We start from the raw sequence: 6,132 nt of genomic DNA on the forward strand, positions 1-6,132 counted from the left end.
TGTCAGCTGGCATTTGCAAAAATAGCAAGAGGGCCTCTCTGGGCCTGTCGGCTCTCTGGAGAGGAAACCGGATAAGGGATCTTTGGGCGGTGGCGGTTGCTTTTCTCTTGCTCATCACTCCCCCATCTCTGAGGTCAGAAAAGGAGATTTTTGCTCACGTGTGCCACTAGCACTGAGCAAGGCAAAGTGGCGTCCCCGAGGCAGGTGACCGGAGGCTGGCTGTGCCCTGGCTCCTCCAAGGGGCCTGTCCCCCTGGGGGAACCCAGCCAGTGGGGGAGTGCCGTCCGTCTGCAGAGCAGCCGCCCTCGCTGAAGACTTGTGGCTCCCCTGGGCAAGGTTAGCTGATGCAACAGAACACGAGGGCTTCCCAGGGCGTTGGGTTTGGTTAACGAAGGCCTCGGCATTTTTAAGGAAGACTTTCAGCCAAACTGCCAACGACCTTGAGGGCTTCTGGGTTCCCATCCCGCAACCGAAAGCTCAAAAGCAAGGCACAGTGTGGCACCCATGGTGGGAGCCTGGGCCTTGCCCACACCGCCCTCCTGTGACCGGTGCCGTCACCTGTGCTCTGCCCTGCAGCGAGGGGACGGGGATGCTACCTGCAACGGTGCTTGCGGGAAGGCCAGTGCTCTGCGAAAGTGGCGCTGTGAGGAGGGGATGGCACTCAGGTCACTGCAAGATGCCAGAGTTTGGTCTCAGGGTGGGGGTCCCATTGAATGCCAGAGGCAGCCCCTCTAAGAGGGCTGCAGAAGGGAGTTTGGTCTCCTGAGGCCTGGCTACGCTCACACCTCAGGCGCTGGGCTTCTGCTGCCGGGCCTCACCAGGTGCCTGGCTGCCTGCCTCCGCCACCCCGAGCGGGAATCCGCCCATTCGGCTCCTCCTTCGGCCCAGCCCGGACCCTCAGACTCGACACAGCCAGAGTGAGTGCATCACACACTCGAGCCACGAAGGACCTGCTTCCTGGAAGGGAGGCCTCTGTGAGGTGGCCCACCTCTGTCCTGCAGGTTTTCTCCCAGCTGAAGTTGATTCTGGAAAGGCCTTAGGAGGCACCAGGCAGCCGAACCCCCTGGGTTTCAGGTCTGGGAGGGGAGTGGGACTTGACAAGAGAAAAGGCTGGGTGCTGGGTTAACCAAGTCCTGAGGTGTCCTGGGAAAGCAGCAGGATTTTTATTCACCTTTGTGTCCTCAGGACCCAAGCGTGGCTTTGCAGGGTCAGGAGGTGGGGGTCGCTTGTGACTAAGCCGGGAACTGAGCTACAGGGCTGTGTCTAGGCTCTGAGGGGCAGTGTGACCCGTGCCCTCGGGCATCCACGAGGGCCCCGTCTGACCAGCCTCCCCAGACCCCACTCTGCCTGTTGGCTGACGTTTCTGTGCCTTTCACCTGCAGGGGTAGCAGGAAGTCCGCTGTCCTGCTCCCGGCTGGTGTCCTGCCTCAGGACACCCCCTTCGGGCTTCCCTGGTGGCGCAGTGGTTAAGAATCCGCCTGCCAATGCAGGGGACACGGGTTCAAGCCCTGGTCCGGGAAGATCCCACATGTCACGGAGCAACTAAGCACGTGCGCCTGCACTCCAGAGCCCGCGAGCCACAACTACTGAGCCTGTGTGCCACAACTATTGAAGCCCACACGCCTAGAGCCCGTGCTCCGCAACAAGAGAAACCACTGCAATGAGAAGCCCACGCACCGCAACGAAGAGTAGCCCCTGCTCGCCGCAACTAGAGAAAGCCCGCGCGCAGCAGGGAAGACCCAACGCAGCCTAATTAATTAATTAATTAATTTTTAAAAAAAGAACCCTCCTTCGTGCTCTTTCCCCGTCCCTGGGGATCGGGGAGCAGGCTTTGGGCTGTGAAGCTCCTGCTGCCTGCGTGGCCCAGCCTCCCTGCCTCTCCTGCTCCGGGGTGCCCCTTCCCCCAGTTTCAGCCTTGGCAGCCGCCCCTGCCTCCAGCACTGTGGGACAGGAGAAATTTGTACCCTGGGCCAGTGACTCAGGCCGAGCAGATGGCGTGGCCTCCCTGGGCAGAAGCAGCTCTGGGTGCCTGGCTGGTGCGGGGTGAGTGCCCCGGGGCTCCCTTGTCGGGTGCGGGGCTTCCCACCCAAGAACGCGCTCCACTCTCCATGGGCGCATGTTCTGGCCCTTGTCCAGCGAGAGCCACTGGGCGGGTGGCCGCATCGCTGGTTTGGGCGGGAATGAGAGCCCTGCGGGTGTGGGCACCAGAGCCGGGGGTTCCTTCGCGTGTCCCGCACTCATCAGGGAGGAAAGGCCAGTGGGAAGATGGCGCTGGCGGCCATGTTCATCGCCCAGGCATGGCGCTCAGGGCCCCTGCTCAGTGATCCACAGGACGACCTGCCGAGGTTGGGGTGGTGGTAGCCACTTCTACAGAGGAGGGAATGAGGCGTCAGGTGCCCAGACCCAGGCCTGCTGACTCCAGGTTCACACTGGGCTGCCGGCCGGTGGGTGTGACTGCCCTCTGCCCACTTTCCCCACTGCTCTGACTTCAGCGAAGGACCGTGACCTTTCCCCTTCTATAAACATCTGCCTGCTCACTCCCGCACCCCAGGGTCTGCTCAGGTCTCAAGTCCAGGCCGATGTTTGCTTCCATCTGCACAGGACAGGGGGCTCCGGGGCATTCAGAGCCCCCCACCCACCTCTGCCACCCAGTGCCCAGACCCTGGTTTCTTGGTTTGTAAAGTGGGACGCCAGGGAAGCTCTTGCTGTCTAGAGCATGTGTGAGGGTCAAATGCAGAAATGTGTGTGGGTCTCTAAGACCGGATAATTCAGACTCCCTTGTTTGCTGACTGAGCTAGGGAGGCACTTGGCACCCAGCCTGGGGGCATAACCTCCAGGGATCTCTTTCTTTATCAGGAAAAGGGGTTGGGGCATGTGTGGTTGGGGAGAGGACAGAAATGTCTATTTATCCACAGGACAATGCGTAGTGCCTAAGGCGTCCTCAGGAGTAAACCCACCCAAGTGGGAGAAAAGAGCGTGTGCCTCCCTGGAACTAGTTGAGACGTCCCTGGAGGATGGAGGATCTCCGTGCCAGTGGCACCAGCTGTAAGGCTGCTCACCTGTAGATAAGTGAGGAAGATCCCGCCTGCAGCCCTGAGCAGAGCAGGCATCTGGTGCCCAGGACGAGGGTGAGGTCTGCATCCCACACCTGCTCCCCAGGGTGTGCGCCATCGACCGCCAGGGCCTGCCTGCTTCTGGCTGCTCCGCTGGGCAAGTGCTTCCCTCCTCGTGGGTGGGTGTCTGAATCCGGAAGCCGGTGCAGAGGATTAGGTGCTGCTAGTAGACCTGCGAGGGGGAGATGACAGGATAGCATCTGAAGTTCACTGGCTTTCAGAAAGGTGTGGGAGTCAAATGTTTCCACTCTGAGGCCCAGCTAGTACTTGGCACCCACTGTGAGCGGGTCCCGGGGGCTCCCTTGGGTCGCTCCTCCATTGGCGCCAGCTGGAGCACGGCTTACTTCCTTCGGACCCACAGACAGGCTGCAAAAGCAGTGCAGGGAATTCTCACACCCCTTACCCCAATTTCCCAAATACTGTTGACCACATTTGCTTCATTATTCTCATGCTTTTCCCTGAACCATTTGAGTGTAAGTTGCAGATATGATGCCCTTAAACTCCTAAACACTTAAGTGTTTTTTCCCTAAGAATGAGGATATTCTCTAAAGTAACCACAGTACAACAATTAACATTGACACAATACTCGTTTCTAACGTACAGACCTTATTTAAATTTTGTCAGTTGTCCCCCTAATGTCCTTTACTGCAGCTGAAATCCAAGATACAATCCAGGAGCACATGTGCATTTCATTGTTATGGCTCTTTAGTCTCCTTTAACCTGGAAGTTCTTTAGTCTTTGTCCCTCATGACCTTTGACACGTGTGAAGAGTCCAGGCCAGTGGTTTGGTGGAACGGCCCTCAGTCTGGGTTTGCCTTGTGTTGCCTCCCGATTAGACTCAGGCTGGGCATCTGTGGCAGGAACACCCGCAGGTCCTTCTTGGCTGCCCGTCAGGAGGCATGTGATGGCCGTTTCCTGCTGGTGATGTTAACCTGCATGGCGCGTCCTGGGGTGTCTGCCAGGTTCGTCCGCTTTGTATTAATAAGTAAGGACTGTGTGCTCCATTTTAGAAGATGAGCCAGAGCCCAGCGAGGCTGCTGCCCCACCCCTGACATTGGCACTGCTGGGTGGGACCCCGGGCGCCCACCTCCCGCCCTCGCCTCTGCCCCTGTTGGCTCTCAACTCCCGAGAGCTTCTGCCACAGTCCCACGGCGCTTCCTGGCTTTCCTCCCTCAGCCTCCTTCGCTGGCTCTTCCTCCTCATCCAGAATCAGCGTTGGTGCACCCGCTGCTCCTCCCTTGACTGTTCTGTCCCCAGCAGATCTACCCCAGGCCCAGGGCTTCCAACCCCACCCTTTTGCTGAAGCACCCAGGCTTCCTGCCTGGCTCTGACCTCTTCGACAGCCTGTCCCCACCCCCAGTCTGATCTCTCCTGAGGTGGGGGAGGCACTTCCGCTCGCCCATCCTGGGCTTCTTCCTTCCCCTCATCTTCCACAGTGAGTCTCAGCGAATCGAGCCTGTTGTACCCCAGATACCTCCCCACCCCCTCTGCCCCCCCAATCAGATGTGCTGTCTCTGTCTCAGCCCCTGCACAGCCCCACACGTGCACCCTCTTCCCGTCCTCGCTGCTCCGAACCCAGGCATCTTTTCCAAACACGCAGCAGGTCGTGCCCTCCACCACCATGTTGGGTGAGAGGCGGACGCACCCAGAGGCCTCAGCAGCCTGGCCCGTCCCGCCTTCAGCCGTGGGGTCCCTGCCCCCAGCTATCAGACCGGACCTTTCTTGGACACACCCAGCTCCTTCTTCCCTCGGGTCCTTGGCCGTGGCTGTTACTGTGCTTGGGGTGCGTTCCCTGCAGATCAGATCTGCGTGTGGCTGCGGCTTCCTCCATTTAGGTCCCCAGGTCTGCGCCCTCCTAGGAGAGGCCCACTTAATATCCAGCCCCCCGCCTGGTAATTCACAAAATGTTACTTGTTTTCTTGCCCTTGGGGCACTAGTCGTGATCTGAAAGGACCTTATTTCTGTCTGTTTTTTTCCTTTTCTCTTCTCCTTCCCTGGGTCTACCTCCTGTGAGAGCCTCCTGCCTTGTTCTCGCCGCCCTCGCCTAGTGCTGTGCCTGGCGGGGTTGATGCTCGGCGGGCTGCCCTCTCTCTCCTGGTCTGAGGGCTTCCCTCGTCTCTCTTTCTTCTCTTTATTTCCTTATTTCTTTTCTTCTCTTGTCTTTCTATTTGGTCTTTATTTCCCCTTATCCGTCTTGTTGGCCATAATATGATGCTGAGGTTTTTATATATTAAAAAATATATTTTTTTATGCTCCTTACTTAAAACAAAATGGCTGAGTCAAGCATTTAAACTTTACTGAGAAATAGTTCACGTGGTTATAGCTGGATAAAGGCACCGGAGCAGGGGTGAAGGACCGAATGCCAGTTTGGGCTCTGCTGTAACAGCTGTGTGACTTTGAACACACGTTTTAAAGCTCGCCTGGGCCTTGGTTTTCTTCATTTGTAAAATGAGGCGGGTGGTTGACCTCTGAAGATGTTCTACATTCTGGGATGTAAATTGCCCTCAATTTATTTTTATTGTGATAAAATATATATTGATATAACAGAATTTGCCATCTTAACTATTTTTAAGTGCATAGTTAGTTCACTGGCATTACGTACATTCACATCGTTGTGCAACCATCACTACTGGCCATTTCCAGCACCTTTTCGTCTTGCAAAACTGAGACTCTGTCCCCTTTAAACACTCCCCATCCCCACCCCCATCCCCTGGCCCCCCCACTCCCACTGTCTGTCTCTGTGAATTTGACTCCTCTAGGGACCTCATCTAAGCAGAATCATGCTGTATTTGTCTTTTTGTGACTGGCCCGTTTCACTGGCCCTCAGCTGGGTTTCATGACTAATTTACTTAGTAGCCCTTGTAGCAAGGAAGGTTTCTGCAGTTTGAAGAAATCTGCATTTTAACTAAGCAGAGGCTGTGCTTCCCGAGAGCACACTGATGCGGGTTCGCTCCTGGGGAGACCCACAGTCACCCTCCCTGCCCAGCCAGACGGAACCCTGAGGGAGGGACGCAGGGGT

The sequence above is a fragment of the Hyperoodon ampullatus genome (assembly GCF_949752795.1).
Source record: "Hyperoodon ampullatus genome assembly, chromosome: 7".
Taxonomy (NCBI): domain Eukaryota; kingdom Metazoa; phylum Chordata; class Mammalia; order Artiodactyla; family Ziphiidae; genus Hyperoodon; species Hyperoodon ampullatus.